The 16,349-nt window shown below is 43.3% G+C and overlaps 1 protein-coding gene across 6 annotated transcripts in view; it reads right to left on the bottom strand.

Moving 5' to 3' along the window:
* The window catches only part of COL16A1 (collagen type XVI alpha 1 chain), a 292,803-nt gene that overhangs the window by 167,354 nt on the left and 109,100 nt on the right, over nt 1-16,349 (bottom strand). The gene's annotated exons all lie outside the window — the stretch shown is intronic.

Below are 16,349 nucleotides of genomic sequence, written 5' to 3'. Positions count from 1 at the left end.
AGACATTTGTTTGCTGTTGGAGTCTCTCTCTCTCTCTCTCTCTCTCTCTCTCTCTCTCTCTCTCTCTCTCTCTCTCTCTCTCTCTCTCTCTCTCTCTCTCTCTCTCTCTCTCGTGAGATAGTGACATCCAGAGAATTATGTGGTTGTAGATTAATTTGACCCAACTCGCTGGTTCTTTCATATGCAAGAATTAGGATGTGTGGAGCCTGTGGAATGGGGAACAGCATCTCAGCAGAAAAATTTCTTTCAAAGGAGACAGAATCAACTAGCTTGCTCACATTAACTGTGGTTTTACCCTGCTGAATGAACACAAATGTTTGAATGTGTCACGTGGGTAGTGGAGAGAGCCTATGTGCTTTCAGTTGATCAGCTAAAACACATATAATTAACAACCAGAACATCATCATCATCCTGGGTTGAAATCCGTATTTTTCATCTGTGTCTGGAGGAATAAATATAAGAACTACCATAATGGCTATAAGATGGATACAATGGTACATCAGCCCTTTTATTCTTTCGGCAATTTCTGCTACCCTTTCAAAGTTCTGACTCTCCGGTTATTTGTCTCTGCATTTTGCGGCAAGTTATTCCAGACTCAGATTTTATCAAAGTATTGAAATGCTGCAAATGGCAAAGAACAAAAATACAGAATGGAGGATTTTTTTTTTTTATTTGGCAGAAACACACCTCTGCAGAGGTTCTTTAGAGGGGCAAATTTGCTAAAATCTAGGTTGGTCCCTCACTGGTTTCCAAATGAGACAACAATCATTTATCTCCTTTGTGAATATGCTTATGAGGTTCATAAAGGATGGACGACTTTCACCCAAAACTTTGCAATGATTGTAAGAGGCAAGACAATTCTGCCCTGCAGGAGGTCCTCAGCTTATGACCACAATTGGAACAATGAGCTTGTTAAGTAAGTCGTGACTGATTTTACAGTATTTTTTTGCCTGTTGTTAATCACCATGGTCCTTAAGCTGGGGGGAATCTTCATGTAGCTTCAAAGCTTTTCCCTCTGTGAAAGTCTCAAGTCTTTTGATTCCCATTCCAGCCTTGCAGTCTCCTGACCATAGCAGGACCATGAAGTCATAGTACCAGCTTTTGATAAAAATGTTGTGGTAACTGTTGTTTGTGGGGAGCTTCTCTACAGACCCTAGTGCTGGTTACTGTGGAAACCGACCATTCTTGGGACATTTCTGCTGTTGTTATTAAGGAGTTCCTGCCAGCTTATATTTCAGTATCTTCAACTCTTTTTATCTTATGTTTTTAAATCTGTTTGCTTGAGCTAGTAATAAAACTTAAAATCTCATTATTCAGTAGATAGTTCATTGTCTCTGGATCAATTGCTTTGGCACCTGATCACTGTCCTTAAACTAGACAGGGTTAGGTCAGAATGGCGTAAGAGGTCTTGCACAGCTGCAACTTAACAAAAGGCCCTTTGCATATTTTTAATCACAAGCAGTTCAGCTTCTTAGGCTCACTCTCTTTTACTTGGCTCTTGACTGGAACTAGAAAAATAGACGGCAGCAAAAGGACCATTTGCTGCGCACCAGATCTGGTAGCTCAACTATTGATGGAGTTCCTGTGGTCTATTGCTAACTTTCTTAATGATGACTCGGTAGCAAAGTTGATGCTTTGGGACGCTGAACACAACCCAATTTCCTGCTTTAACTGTAAATCTCTCTCGAATAAAGCCTTGCAGTGGGAGGGACAGAGGGGAAATGACCTACAGCTTGAATTATTAAGCCTTTCCTCATGTTCCTGTGTGTCATTGTAAGCTCTAAAACAAAACAAAACAAAAATTAGACGTTTTCCCCATGGAAGAATGTGTGGATTACAAGATCCCCAGAGTGGTCCCCTAATTACCAGTTATGACCAGTTGCTATCATGGTTCAGCCACAGAACATTTTTGCAAAGGACTTTGCAGCTGCTGAAAAATGGTCCCTGGGGGGCCCTTTAGAGGCATCCAAGACTGCAGTCTCAGCTCTTTCTCTTCTTGCCAAGCCCATTAAAAAAGCAAATAGGCTTCAATTATGAAGCTGAGGAGGGCCATGGCAGAGATGTTGACAGCTTAGCCTAGTCCAGTGTTTCTCAACCTTGGCAATGTTAAGATATGTGGACTTCAATTCCCAGAATTCCACAGGCAGCTGGGGAGTTGAAGTCCACGTTTCTTAACACTGCACAGGGTTAGAAACACTGTTCCAGGTATTATATTTGAGATGTCCTAGAGCAGTGGTGGCAAACCTACAGAACGGGTGCCAGAGGCAGCACACTCAGAGCTCTCTCTGTGGGCACATGCGCCATCGCCCCAGTCCTAGGTCTTCAGCTGGGTTTTATAAAACCTTTTCGCTTTAGGCCTCCACTGTCATGTGCAAAAACAGAAAAGATTCAATCAGTCAATTTCAACTTCTCGTGGAGAAAAAAAGATCTTGCAAAGTTGGAATTGACTGATTGAACTTTTTAGTCCCACCCAGTCTGCTGTTACCACTGCAGCCACGTCCACCCAATGGGCCATGCCCACCCAATGGGCCACACCCACCCGGCACTCGATGATGCATAAGTGGATTTTGGGTTGCAGTTTGGGCACTCGGTCTCTAAAAGGAGAAAAGATGCCAGATGAATGGAGATGGGCAAATGACTTTCCTATCTTTAAAAGGGGGAAAGGAAGATTCAGACCTTGTAAATGTACTGTATAATGCAGTGTTTGATTAGGGAATTCTGGGAGTTGAAGTCCATATATCTTAAACTTGCCAAGGTTGAGAAACATTGTCCTGCAATTTATCTGACCAGGAGATTTAAACCCAATCAGAATTCAGCTATTCCCTGCATATATTTCTTCCAAGCCTCAAAGTTTCTTGTTCAAACTCTTCATATTCTTCAAGTGTGGAACCCAAACTTCTTTTGTTGGAGAAGACTACATGTTGAGTACCTCTAGCTTTTCTTGTTTACATTTTCTTTTCTTAACTGGGAAGCTGACAAGACTGGTTCTTTTCTTTTCTTTCTTTTTTCTTTTTTTGAACATCTGACCTGGAAATTCTGGGAGTTGAAGTCCACACATCTTAACATTGCCAAGGTTGAGAAGCAATAGGCTATGAGATTCTCTTGAATAAATCAGTGGATTATTTCTATACTGCAAGAGAAGCTGAGCAGCTTCAGATAAGAACATTCAGTTGCCATCAAAAGCTGGCCTGAAAAAAACATCTATGGAAGATTCCTCCTTATGCAAAATATTTGACAAAATGTATGCATCTCTAGACAAGACACAAATGTAATAAATGAATAAACAAACAAGCAAGCTGCTAGAGATCATCAACGTTCCCATGGAAATAACCACATTTTCAATATGTTAACAACAACAACAAAAAAAAAAAAACCAAGGCAGAAACTGTCAGAATAAACACATTGCTCACGGAGGATCTGAAGTTATTGCCGTTACAAGGAACAAAGAAAGGCCTTGGGGTATGTTAAGACGAGGTATTTGAAAATTCCTGGAAAACCTTAATATATTTCGAAGCAGGAACCGTTCGGAGGAGAAACGCATAGAGGAAGATCAGCAAGTCAGGAGGGATCCAAAAAAGTCCACATAGTATGCAATCAAAGCCCCATGCTCTGCAAGGTTATTATCATCATTTGAACCATATTGACTGTTTGGAACTTCTCCAAAAAGGTGAGAAGAGAAACAGTGTGTTGAGGCTGGGAGTTACAATGTAGGCCAGTGTTCTCTGGCACTCTATCCCGTTTGGCACATAATGCTGGCCGCTTTATGATGTCACCTGAAAACGCTGCTCTATAGCAACCACTTTATTTTATAATTAGCAGATTTGTATCCTGCCTTTATTATTTTATAAGTAAGTGACTGGCTTAAGGTCACTCAGCTGGCTTTCATGCCTAAGACAGGACTAGAACTCACCCTCTCCTGGTTATTAGCCCAAAGTCACGCAGGTAGCTTTCATGTCTAAGGTGGGACCAGACCTCAAAGCTTCCTGATTTAGAGTCCAGCACCTTAACCATGACAGAAAGCTTATTTTGCGTCCCTATTTTATCAAAGCAGGGATTATGTGCTGTACTGTTGTTGTTATTGTTGTTGTTAATTGCGAAGTCGTGTCCGACCCATCGCGACTCCATGGACAACGTTCCTCCAGGTCTTCCTGTCCTCTACCATCTTCTGGAGTCCATTTAAGTTCACACCTACTGCTTCAGTGACTCCATCCAGCCATCTCATTCTCTGTCGTCCCCTTCTTCTATTGCCCTCAATCTTTCCCAGCATTAGGCCTTTCTCCAGTGATGTGCTATACTAAAAAGGACTAAAGTGGAAGCCCCTTTCATAGAGTTGCAATGACGTATGGTGGTTGGTTTTAATGGGACAGTTTTTATCTCAATGGCGACTGCTGGCATCTCTCTTTTTAATTTTTCTGTCTTATCTCCTATCAAGCTGAATCCACCTGCTGCTTCAGCGACTAGTTTTACGTCCAGCAAAATCACGGCCTTCCAGAATCTTATGAAAATACCAGAGTTGACAAACTTGTGTGTACTACTGCATGCCTTCTCAAAATGCTGCCAATACTGAATCAGGAGCGGATGGAGATTAAAGTGGACAGAGAGAAAAAAACAACAACAGAGTGATAGAATATCTCATCACAAAAGACATAGCTGCTTTCTCCATTATAAAATACAAAGCCGCATTGAAATGTAAGAATGTGGGACTGTAGCTCTAAAAGCAAGGATGAATGGGAAAGAAGCATATTTTCTCAACAAATAAAAATGTTTTCTGCATTCTGGCTGACCAGATGTATCTGGGAGGTTTCCATACCCAGACAGGAGGAATACAGCTCTCTTCAGATTTTACTTGCTCCCTAGCAACTGCTGCCTTACATACAAGTAAAGGCCAACAAACGTGATGCCTGAAATTTAGAGACTGGTTTAAAACAACAGGCAAAATTTGAGGTTGGAGGCATCTAGTCCACTGCATTTATTTTCTTTTGTTTCTGTCTTTAGAAAGGCTTCCTTTAATTTTTCAGCAACTCGTGATTAAGCAAACACATTGTTAGATGTATAATAAGCCTAGATGGGAAGCTTTTGTGCAGGGCTGGCACCAGAGATGAGTAATGTTGAACATCTGCAAAGCGCATGATTTCCAGTGAGCATCACTGATCAATAACGTCCTTTGACCAGACCTCAAAAAAGAACTCCACGGGTATGAGAAGAGTAGAAGAAAAAAGTTGGTGTCACTTTGCTTGTCCCTCTTCTCTGACCAAATCCTGGTTGCGACACAGAGGAGAACAAGCCTAGAAAAAGAAGGCAAGAAGAGCAGATCCATGGAGAAAAATTTGCCTGAACAGAGTACGGAGGGGTATCATTATAAGAAAGAGCCTCAGTGCATCTCCCAACCATAGAAAAGTAGCAACGAATAATTTGAATAAGGAATGCAGTATGTATACATGTGCACCTCAACTCCCAGAATTCCCAAGCCAGCTGGAGAAGTCCAGGAATTGAAGTCCACGTGTCTTAAAAGTTGCCAAGGTTGAGAAACATTATTCTATAGCACAGGTGTCAAATCTGATCATGTCATGTGACGTATCGTGACATATTGCGATGTTTTTTGCCTTTGCAGAACTGGGGTGGGCGTGGCCTGTGCATGATGCATTCAGCCCGTGGGCCGCCAGTTTCACACCCCTGCTCTGTAGTGTCCAAAGTAACATGATCGGGTCACAACAGAACATTTGTAATGGAGCTTCAAAACTTCAATTGATTCTCCTGAATGCCCTGTTTGCGTCTTCCTCGCTGTCATACATTCCTTGCTAAAACACCTTTACTACATTTCCTTCGTGAACATCCGAACAGACAACCAATGCAATTGTTCCACTCGGTTCACTTATTTCCATTCATTTATTTTAAACAAGCAAAGGATAACTCACTTTCTTCTCATCTGCTGCATTCAAGGGAAAGCACAACCAACCTTTATTACAGAAATCAATAAAGATGTAGCCGAAAGAACAACAAAGCAAAACAGACCCAGCTCTCAAACACTGGTCTTGGAAAGTGATCCCTTTTGTGCTTGATTTGCTGCTCTCATCCCAGCCCATCAGCATTTTCTCCTTTGAGCAAGCATGGGCATTGCAGTACCTGGGCGCTTATTGAGGAGGAGGAGGATGCTATTATTATTGTTATTCTAAAAATAGCCACTGATGCAACACAAAGCAGTAAAAGAGGAGAAAACACAAAGAGGGCAGCAAGAAAGAGGCGTCTGCTGTTTACAACAATCCTTAGCCAATTAAAAAATAATGGGTCTGTAAGTCATGAAGGATGGAATGTCTGTTTTATATTCTGCCAGCCAACAAAGAAAAATTTCGGAGGGCCGAATGGAGCACAAGAACTTCAGCCTTAGATGTCCTTGTACGGGGGACCTATTAGCCCATGACAGCCAAGAATCAGGAGTTTGCTAGCACTGTTTCCAACTAATCAATTCTATTAAAGGTAGTAGTAGCTCACAGAACCTGTAATAAACTGAATTAGTCAGAAAAGGCACTACCAGACTCCATGGACATCAGTCATAGTAACAGGAAGGACAAGGATAGCTACTACACCATCTTACAGCCATGTTTGTGGCCAAAGTCCCAAGGACCAGATTTCAGACACATAGAAAGTTGTGCCTAATTAACCTGTGGAATTTCTCACCAGGATATGTTTGCAGTGAGCAGGTAAGGTTAGAGGGTAAGAATAATGGACTATGAGAATAGCCTTGAAGTTTAAGAATACAGAATAATAGATTTGGAAGGGACCTTCCAAATAGAACGAGAAAAGAAAGCAAAGGTAGCATCAATAGTAATAGGAGCCTTGGGTACAATCCCAAAACAACTGGAGCAACATTTGAGCATCATTGGCATTGACAAAATGACCATCAGTCAATTGCAAAAGGCAGCTTTACTTGGTACAGCTTACATTCTACAATGATAACCCTAACACCATAAAACATCAACGGTCTATCCCAAGTCTTCGGGAAGGACTCGATGGGTGGACAAAAAATGACAAATCCAATCTGACCATCCGGCTGAGTGGGTGATGAACCATAATAATCATCATCATTCAATGTGAACCATACAAACAAAAGTTCTCTTGGGGTCCTGCATAATTTTTTTAAAGTGAAAGGACAAAGTTTAAGAAACACTGCTCCAGAGCATCAGAGAGGTGACCTTGAGGGAAACAAACAAACAAAAAAATCCTTATATAAGCAAAGAGAGCTGAAGCATGCTTTAAGTCCTGGGAAGCAAGATAATGTTCAGAATGGACTTGTGCAAACACCACCCTAGTTCACTGGGATATAAGAACAAGGGGAAGAACATCAGAATCCGTCTTGTAAGATTCTATTGCCGGTAGTCTTTTGACTTACAACAATTCATTTAGTTATTCAAAGTTAGAACAGCAATGAAAAAAGTGATTTATGACTCTTTTTCACACTTACGACTGCTGTGGCATCCCCATGGTCACGTGATCAAAATTCAGATACTTGGCACCTGACTCATATTTATGACGGTTGCAGTATCGCAGGATCATGTGATCACCTTTTACGGCCTTTGGACAAGCAAAGTCAATGGGGAAGCAAGATTCACTGAACAACCGTGTTACTAACTTAAGAAGTTCCACACTTGGAATACGGCATCCAATTTTGGTCAGCACGATGTAAAAAAGATGTTGAGACTCTAGAAAGAGTGCAGAGAAGAGAAACAAAGATGATCAGGGGACGGGAGGCTAAAACATATAAGGAACAGCTGCTGGAATTGGGGATGTCTAATTTAATGAAGAGAAGGACGAGGGGGGCTGCCCCAAAGAAGAGGGAGTCAAGTTATTCTCCAAAGCACCTGAAGGCAGGACAAGAAGCAACGGGTGGAAACTAATCAAGGAGAGAAGCAACCTAGAACTAAGGAGACACTTCCTGACAGTGAGAACAATTAATCAGTGGAACAACCTGCCTCCAGAAGCGGTGAATGCTCCAACACTGGAAGTTTTAAAGAAGAGACTGGACAGCCATTTGTCTGAAATGGTGTAGGGTTTCCTGCCTGAGCAGGGGGTTGGACTCAATGACCTCCAAGGTCCCTTCCAACTTTATTATTATTATGGATCATTGCACAGTCAGCCAGATGTTCAGACTGGGTTTGGCATTTTGTCTACCTATCGAGTCCTTACCCAGGACCTGGGATAGGCAGATGTGGATGTTTGATGTTGTTATTGTTGTTGTTGTTGTTGTTTCTTGAACTGTTCTACTCCAAAGGGCCAGCTACTGTATCCTTTGCAGGAGAAACAGACAGGATGCTTTTGATCTGTTTCTCCCTTTCACTGAAAGCTGAGGAAGCTGCTTGAACCCCTATTTAAATTCTGCTCTATTCTTTCAATCATCAAGGCTGAAGCAATGACTTTAATCTTATTTAGCTTAAACTCTGACTACTTTCAAGCATTCTGCTTGAATCAAAGCCTAATTCAGTCTAATCTACGGTTCAGCGTGCTGTATGAGCACAGGAAATGAGCTAATTTGAGGACCAGGCTAGATACATTGTTGAAACCTAGCTATTTAATTTAAAGCATTCCCGGCGAAGATCTGAATGTTCTCTTTTGTCACTAGGCAATCCTCAAATGTTCCACAGCTGCCTTGGCTGTCCATTTTTCCATTCAACCCCCAGGGATAATATTGTGAGGAAATCCCCCTCGTGGTATTTGTGCCACGCTCCACAAGGAGTCGTGTCCTTGAAAAGTAGGTTAAGAACATCTCTTTCCCCTGGAGGACTTCAGAGCAACTATCTACTCAATTTCTCTGCCCAGAAATTTGGTGGTGAACTTCAAAAGGCCATCTCTGTGTGCAGCGGAGGGTCCAGATGGACTTTTTAAATATGCAACGGCAGATGGTCCTTGGCAGCAATTTTACAAACTCTCCAGATAACACCTGTTTTCTCTACCCCAGAGCCTGTGTTTTAGCTCGCCTCCTCCTGCCTATTATCTAAATGGGGATAATTCATTCAGACTGAAGAAGTCACCACTGGCCTTTCAAATTTTGTGGGCAGAAAAAAAAGGGGGGATTGATTTTTCCACATTGTTGTTGTTTTTTTCCAGAGGATGGAGAATCCTCCAACAATTTTTCCAACATAGGATTCCCACTTAGCAAGGACAGCCACAGGGCCACTGAGAGAAGGTGATGGGTTGGGGAATCTTAGAAGACGTCCCCCTCCCATTGTCCTATTTTGGGAGTGAATGGAAGGGCCAGTTAAGGCCTCCAACCTTTTGGGTTGCTATGGCAGTGGCCTCCAACTTTTTGGGCACCAAGCACCAGAGGTTTTCCCATGGACCAGAGGAGGTGTGGTTTTGCATGCTGCCGGCATCCTGCAGATGTGGCTTTGCTTGTTTGTGCGGCCCAGTTTCTGGCGTGCTGCAGACTGGGACCAGTCCATGGACTGAGGGTTGGGAACCCCTGGACCAGACATGTCAAACACAAGGCCCGGGGGCCAGATGCGGCCCGCAACATAGTTTCATGTGGCCCATGAAGCCATCCTGGAAACAGTGAGGGAACGGCCCCCGCTGCCTTGGCCCTGACCCAGGCCAGTACAATTTTGTGGTGGCCCTCTATGCTGAAACACATTCAGTCTTAGCTCCACAAGGCCGTCCGGAAACAGTGAGGAACCAGCCCCTGCAGAATGAAATAAAGTCTAATAAAAAGTCTAGCGAAAAGGAAAAGAGTCTGGATCAGCGTTTTTCAGACTTAGCAACTTTCAGATGGGTGGACGTCTGCCTCTCGGAATTCTCTGGCCGGCATTCTGGGATGTGAAGTCCACCCATCTTAAAATTGCCAAGTTGGAAAAACACTAGTCTGCATTAAAAAAACAAATCCCCCCCCCCCAAAGCTGCAGTTTATAGACAAGCAGGAGACAGGGATCTTTCTCAACGATGCTAGTCATTTTTCCTTGAGGCTTCACCCCTTCCAACGTTGCCTCCTCCCACAGCTCCGGTATTATCAATTGTGCTGGTGTGTTGGTGCACAGATGCATTCTAGCAAAATATGGAGCTGCCACAAAATGTACAGATATTGTATTGCCGATCTGACAGGAAGAACGAATGTGAGAAAAGAACATGATACACTCAGTGAGGAGAGAGGAAGGCCAGGTGGCAAATGGCCAATCCAATTAAAAGAGTCTGGCAAAGCAAAACAAAATAAAAGCAAAAGTCAGGATCTGAAGCTATAAGCGGAGCTATTAGGCCCTCTTTTCCATTCTCCCCAGCTCAGGGAAGCAATTGAGACCCTCTCGAGACTTGAAACACAGCTAGCAGGAACCACGGATGTGCCTGGAATAAGTACATCTGCTGCTGAGCAAAGACAGATGCACAAATGAGCAACGGTGTGCAAGGAAGCAGAACAGATTGCCTCCGAGTTCATCTTCTCCTGCTCTTCCCTTTGGAGGGCCTGGCCTATTAACACTAGCTCAACTGTGCTGGCTCTGATCTGCAGGAGATCAGAAGAGGACGCTTAGGGTTTGGGGTGTATGTGGGGGTGATGGTAGCATGGAGGACAACCACAGGAGAATGGTTCCTCTTAACTTTCTGCTAACCCCACAAGGTGCCCTCCCAATGGAGAATTTGCCCAGACACGTTGGGAAGATCAACACCTTCCAAACCTGTGGAACTACAATGCACAAAAACCTTTATGATATACATTGAAGCGTTAGAACTGTGGCCTGACACACATGAATTTTTTTGTGCTACAACATCCCTAAATACCAAGCTCCCAAACCAAGGAGAGAATAAGAGTATTTGAGGACCACCAACAATTAGATCTGATAGCCAACGCTCCAGAAGATGGTGTTGGGTTCAAGATACAGAAGGATTTTGACCATTTGGAACACTGGGTCCTATCTAACAAAGTGAGATTCAATGGTGAGAAAAGTAAGCTTCTATATTTAGGAAAGAAAAACCAAATCTTCGGGTATAGAATAGGTGGTACCTGGCTCAATAGTTGTAACTAGGAGAAGGGAAGGGAAGGTGCTGCCATCAAATTGATCTAAAATAAAGACTTCATGGAGTTAAGCCCAGTTCCTGGTACTTCGTGAGTATGTCAATAATATAGAAATGGCTTGCTATTGTCTTCTTCTAGGACAGAGGTCTCCAACCTTTTGGGCACCAGGGACCGGTTCCGTGGAGAAAGGTTTTTCCATGGACCAGAGAGTGCGTGGTTTTGTGTGCTACCTGCTTCCCACAGCTGGGACTTTGCTTGTTTGTGTGGACCGGTTGCTGGCATGCCACGGACTAGTACCAGTCCACAGACCGGGGGTTGGGGACCCCTGTTCTAGGACTTTTTCTTAACTTCTCAACCCTGGGAAGGGACAACATATTTGACCACAGTTGGGTGTCCCCCGCAAAGTAGGAGTCTGGCGCATATAAAAGAGAAGCTGCTCCTAGAAAGACATTGTTACTTATTTTGGCCAGCAGGAGGTATGTGACACCTCGTAAATGTGGGCATGACAAGGATAACATCTGTATCTGCCTGCTCTGAGACTTCAGAAAAGGAAGATGGTCTATGAGACATATATAGGCAAAGGCATTGTTGGGCATCGTGTTGGGTAGCAGGCAGAAGACCAAAAAGTAGCCACTATGATCGAAGAGCGACTGGCCAGCTGTCCCCATTGAACCTCTGAGCAAATTGTTTTCAAAGGTCATTATGCACATTAAGAGCATTCCTAGAACTCTGAGCACATTGTAGGGGCTGATTAATTGGGAGACCGGCACTTTCCCTGAAATGACTTCATGTGACTCTGGAGGAGCTTCAAGTTATGATGAAAGTTTGCTCAATATTTCAAACGTAGGAAGAAAGAGAAGGAAGGAGAGAGGAAAGGTGAAAGAAGCAGTATATGTACAAGTAGAAGACACTGGGTCTTCTGAACATATAGAACATAGAATCATAGGGCTGGAAAAGACCTCAGTGGTCTTCTACTTCAAGATAGGAGACCTTATACATCTCGGTCAAATGGTTGCCCTACCTATTTTTGAAAACCTCCAGTCATGGGGTACCCACAATTCCAGGAGGCAAGCATTTTCATGGATTAATTGTTCTTACAGTCAGAAAAATTCTTACTTCAAGGTTGGATCTGTCTTTAACAAGCTTCCACCCATTATTTCTTGTTCTGCCCCCTGTTGTTTGAAGAATGGTTTGCCCCCCTCTTCTTTGTAACAGCCCCTTAAGTAGTGAAAGACAACTATCATCTCATCTCTAATCCTTCTCTTCAATAGGCTTGACCTATTTAGCTCTCTCAATCAATCATCATACAATTTATCATCTTTGTTGCTTTTCTCTATACACTTTTTAGGGTCTCGGCATCTTTTTTGAATTGTACTGACCAGACACGTCCCTCTCTAGCTAGATTTACACAGAATGACAAGGAAGACCATGACAGGCAGTTTTTGCTTAATGTCTACCCTAGGCTAGGGTTAATGTTGGTTGGCTTCTGAAGATCAGCTTGATATATGAACTCATGTGCTGAGTTTATTTATTTATTTTTTTGATGGCAGCAGGTGAGAACATCTGCCTGACCTAATTTGGGCTCGTTGAAGCTAAGCAGGGTCAGGCCAGGCCAGTGCTTGGATGGGTAGCTTTCAATGAATTGCAAGGCTTGAAAACTCAACTGAGATTCAAAAAGCATTCTGGTAAATAACCACTGTCAGTCAGTTCAGCATTGTGGACAAGAAACTGAGATGAATTTGTGAGTATATACACTATACTGGTGGTTTCTCAACCTTAGCAAATTTAAGATGTATGGATTTCAATTCCCAGAATTCCCCAGCTAGTTCCCAAGGTTGAGAAACACTGCATTATGCATTTACAAGGTCTGAATCTCAAATTCAGCCTTTCTCCTTGCAAAACACAAGGCAGGCAACCTTCCCCATTAAGATACATCATTCTTCTATAGCGTTGCCAACAGCCTCTGGACTTCTCACATTGCCCCTAGCACAAATTCACTGCTTGTATGATGAGCACCTGACATTCTGAAGGAGAAGAATTGCACACTCAGAGGCCTCCCAACAACAACAGGCCATCTCCAGGCTTGATAGAACCATCCCCTTGATGGGGAATGGAGTTGAGGATCAGATGGAATTGACAGCTGAGATCACCATGCTTCGGAGCCCAGATGGAGGGCTTGCAGCCCCTTCGCCAGCTTGCCAGCGTCTCTCACAGTGGCCTGCAGCAAACTGCCAGGAGCTGTTTAGGCCGCTATCTGTCAATGAGAAACACTGCTGAGCTAAGCAGCTCCAAGGAGCCTTCTTCCTGTCAATCAGAACTGGCAGAGGATTAGTTCAGCAGCTGGCCAAGGTCTACATCAGAGGCAGGCAATCATTTTGTGGTTTGGAGGGTTTTGTTCTTCTTATTATTTTTTTTTTCCTTCTGAGGGTTGCAGCAATGATGTCACCCGAATGGCAGGAGTTGAAACTGTTCAGCTCATTTCCAGGGCAAATCTGGGATTTGATAAGATTGTAAAGTAGCCCTTATTTTAACCCTGGAGGGGAGGGAGGGATCACACCACTGAAAAACTGATGTTATGCCACAGCTCCTTCATAACACAATCTGGAGTGCTTTGGGGTGATGCACGTGTTCACATCTGGTTTATATTTTGCAGCTGGGAACTGCCCTTCCAGTGCTAGAGACAATGGAGAAAGCCCAGCAATTATCACCTTTTAACTCTGGATTCTACATAATACAGAACAGAGCACAGAAGGCAAAATTAAAAAATTGGAAGGGACCTTTAAAATCTTCTAGTCCAGTGAGGAGCAAACCTTTTAGAGACCGAGTGCTCAAACTGCAACCCAAAACCCACTTACGTATCGTCAGGTGCCGGGTGGGCGTGGCCCATTAAGTGGGTGTGGCCCATTGGATAGGCGTGGCTGCGGTGGTAACGGCAGACTGGGTGGGACTAAAAAGTTCAATCAATCAATTCCAACTTTGCGAGATCTTTTTTTTTCCCCACGAGAAGTTGAAATTGATTGATTGATTGAACTTTTGGGGGGTTTTTGCACATGGCGGCGGAGGCCTAAAGCGAAAAGGTTTTATAAAACCCAGCTGAAGGCCTAGGACTGGGGCGACGGCGCACGTTGCCACAGAGAGGGCTCTGCGTGCCACCTGTGGCACGCGTGCCATAGGTTCACCACCACAGTTCTAGTCCAACCCCCTGCTCATGGCAGGAGGTATTTACCATTTGGCAAAATGGTTATCCAATCTCTTCTTAAATGCTCCAGCGATGGAGCACCCACGACTTTTGAAGGCAAGCTGTTGCACCGATTAATTGTTCTCCCTGTCCGAAAATTTCTCTTTAATTCCAGGCTAATTTACCTTAGGTCAGTGGTTCTCAACCTGTGGGTCGGGACCCCATTTGGGGTCAAACGACCATTTCACGGGGGTCACCAAACAACGCAGTCTGCCCTTTTTTCCCCCTTTTCCTTAGCTGTGCTACTCCCTTTTATTCTATTGGCTTTTGAAAGCCAATCGAATAGACTCTCTTGAATAGAGTCTATTCTATTGGCTTTCAAAAGCCAATAGGAATTGTCCAGGCTGTCTCTGCCCTGCTGAGCCCGCCAAAAGTCCCATTCTGCAAATGGTGCTGCACCAGTTGAATAGTCCTCGACTTACGACCGGTTGAGTAGGCCTCGATTTACGACCGGTTGGGGGTCGCGGCATTAAAAAGGTTGAGAACCACTGCCTTAGGTTCTCTTTGAAAGTTGCCTGAATGCTCTTGGAGAGCTGACCCTCTTTGGAAGACGTATGGCACGTAAGCCAGAATTCAAATGTTCGGCTACCAAACTTCATGGGAACTCTGGATTTCTCTTTTTACTGGAATGATTCATTGCAGGTTTCCCATTTTAATCCGCTGAGCACAGGAGCAGAGAGAGTGAGATCTGGGCTCTGAGATCAATTTGAGAAGACTGATTATCAGTGGTAAAGAAAAGATGCTTCTCAAATGCTCAGTGGCATTTTCTCTTTGATTGTTCTTTGTAGATTCAAGCATGGAGCTCCGTGGTTCAAGTATTTCTTTAATGACCTCCAGCACCTTCCTTTCTCTTTCTTATCTTATTTCAATTGGGTCCACGTTTTGATTCTCTGCTTCCTTGGGGCAAAAACCTCTTGTTCTCGTTTGTAGTTTTTAACAGTATTTTTATTTTATAGCCGATGACCAGCTTGCACTCTATAAAACAGGATGAGTGCTAAGAGCTTTATATAATTGCATCCAGTCATTAAGCCACGATGAGCGCTATCCTAAATTAGGCCTAGTCCATCAATTCTACATGCTTCAGAAAAAAAAAAATCAAAGCAGGATTGGGAGCTGCTGAAACTCATTTCCCATTCTTTAGAGATAGCAGGAAAGAAAACCTTTTTTTAATCCTTGATTTTAAGAAAACGTGAATCTCCATCAAGCTGAGCTTGATTGCTAGACAATTACAGCAGGGAATTTGGGCAACAATTTGAAAGGTTTGTCCCTACCATAATCCAGAATGTCTGGATTCCTGGTGGTTTCCCATTCAGGTTTGTAACCCAGAAAATTGATCAATCCTGTTGCAACTGTCCTTGAAGTACATGATCCCATATGCTCCTTTTCTTTAATCAGGATTCTGCTATGGTAACTTGTGGACCCCCTAAGACCATTCAAGGGCAGGTGTGAGGTTCAAGGAACCAAGAATGTCATGAGTTACTTCTAAGTAGTATTTTTTATATTGCTGCTTGCCTATAGACAGAATCTTGCCAGACTAAAGTACTTATCTATATAACTACTACATAGACCATGCAAACTGCTGGGGGGCAAGGGTTCGCCTTCACCCTTTTCCTGCATATACAAGTTTCCAATCTTCTTTGTCTCTTTGCTCCCTGGGAAGGAGCCCTTCTGTCAGGCACAAAGAATCAGGATCATTCATAAGGTTGTAGCATAGACGATTTATTTAAGCCTATGCACAAGGATCTGGACAATTAAAGTTCAACACTAAATTAGTGCCTGATAAAGATCAATGGAGTTCAGGAGAAGTTGAGTCTCCTGTGGCAATGCAAGGACTCTAAACTGATGATACACTTAACCCCACCTCCTAGCTCTGCCTACTCTTCTCTCACACCCTCCCTCCTGCAACTCTGGATTGTGTTCTACTACCCCAGGACAATTAAATAAGTCACTGCTAAGTGATCTCTCCATTTCATAGTATTGACTAAAAGGAGTCTATTGCTGATCCTAATTAAAAGCACATCATCGCAATAAAATTCTTGATCGTGCCAACAAGCAATATATTAGCCTCTCAAAGTAGAAGAAGTTAAGAAATAGACACTGCAAGGATCCCATGAATGTTAC

This window comes from Crotalus tigris, unplaced genomic scaffold (genome assembly GCF_016545835.1).
Source record: "Crotalus tigris isolate CLP2741 ecotype Arizona unplaced genomic scaffold, ASM1654583v1 scf7180000017614.5298720, whole genome shotgun sequence".
NCBI lineage: Eukaryota > Metazoa > Chordata > Lepidosauria > Squamata > Viperidae > Crotalus > Crotalus tigris.
The sequence above is the reverse complement of the archived record's forward strand: the minus strand, read 5'-3'. Positions and strand labels throughout refer to the sequence as shown.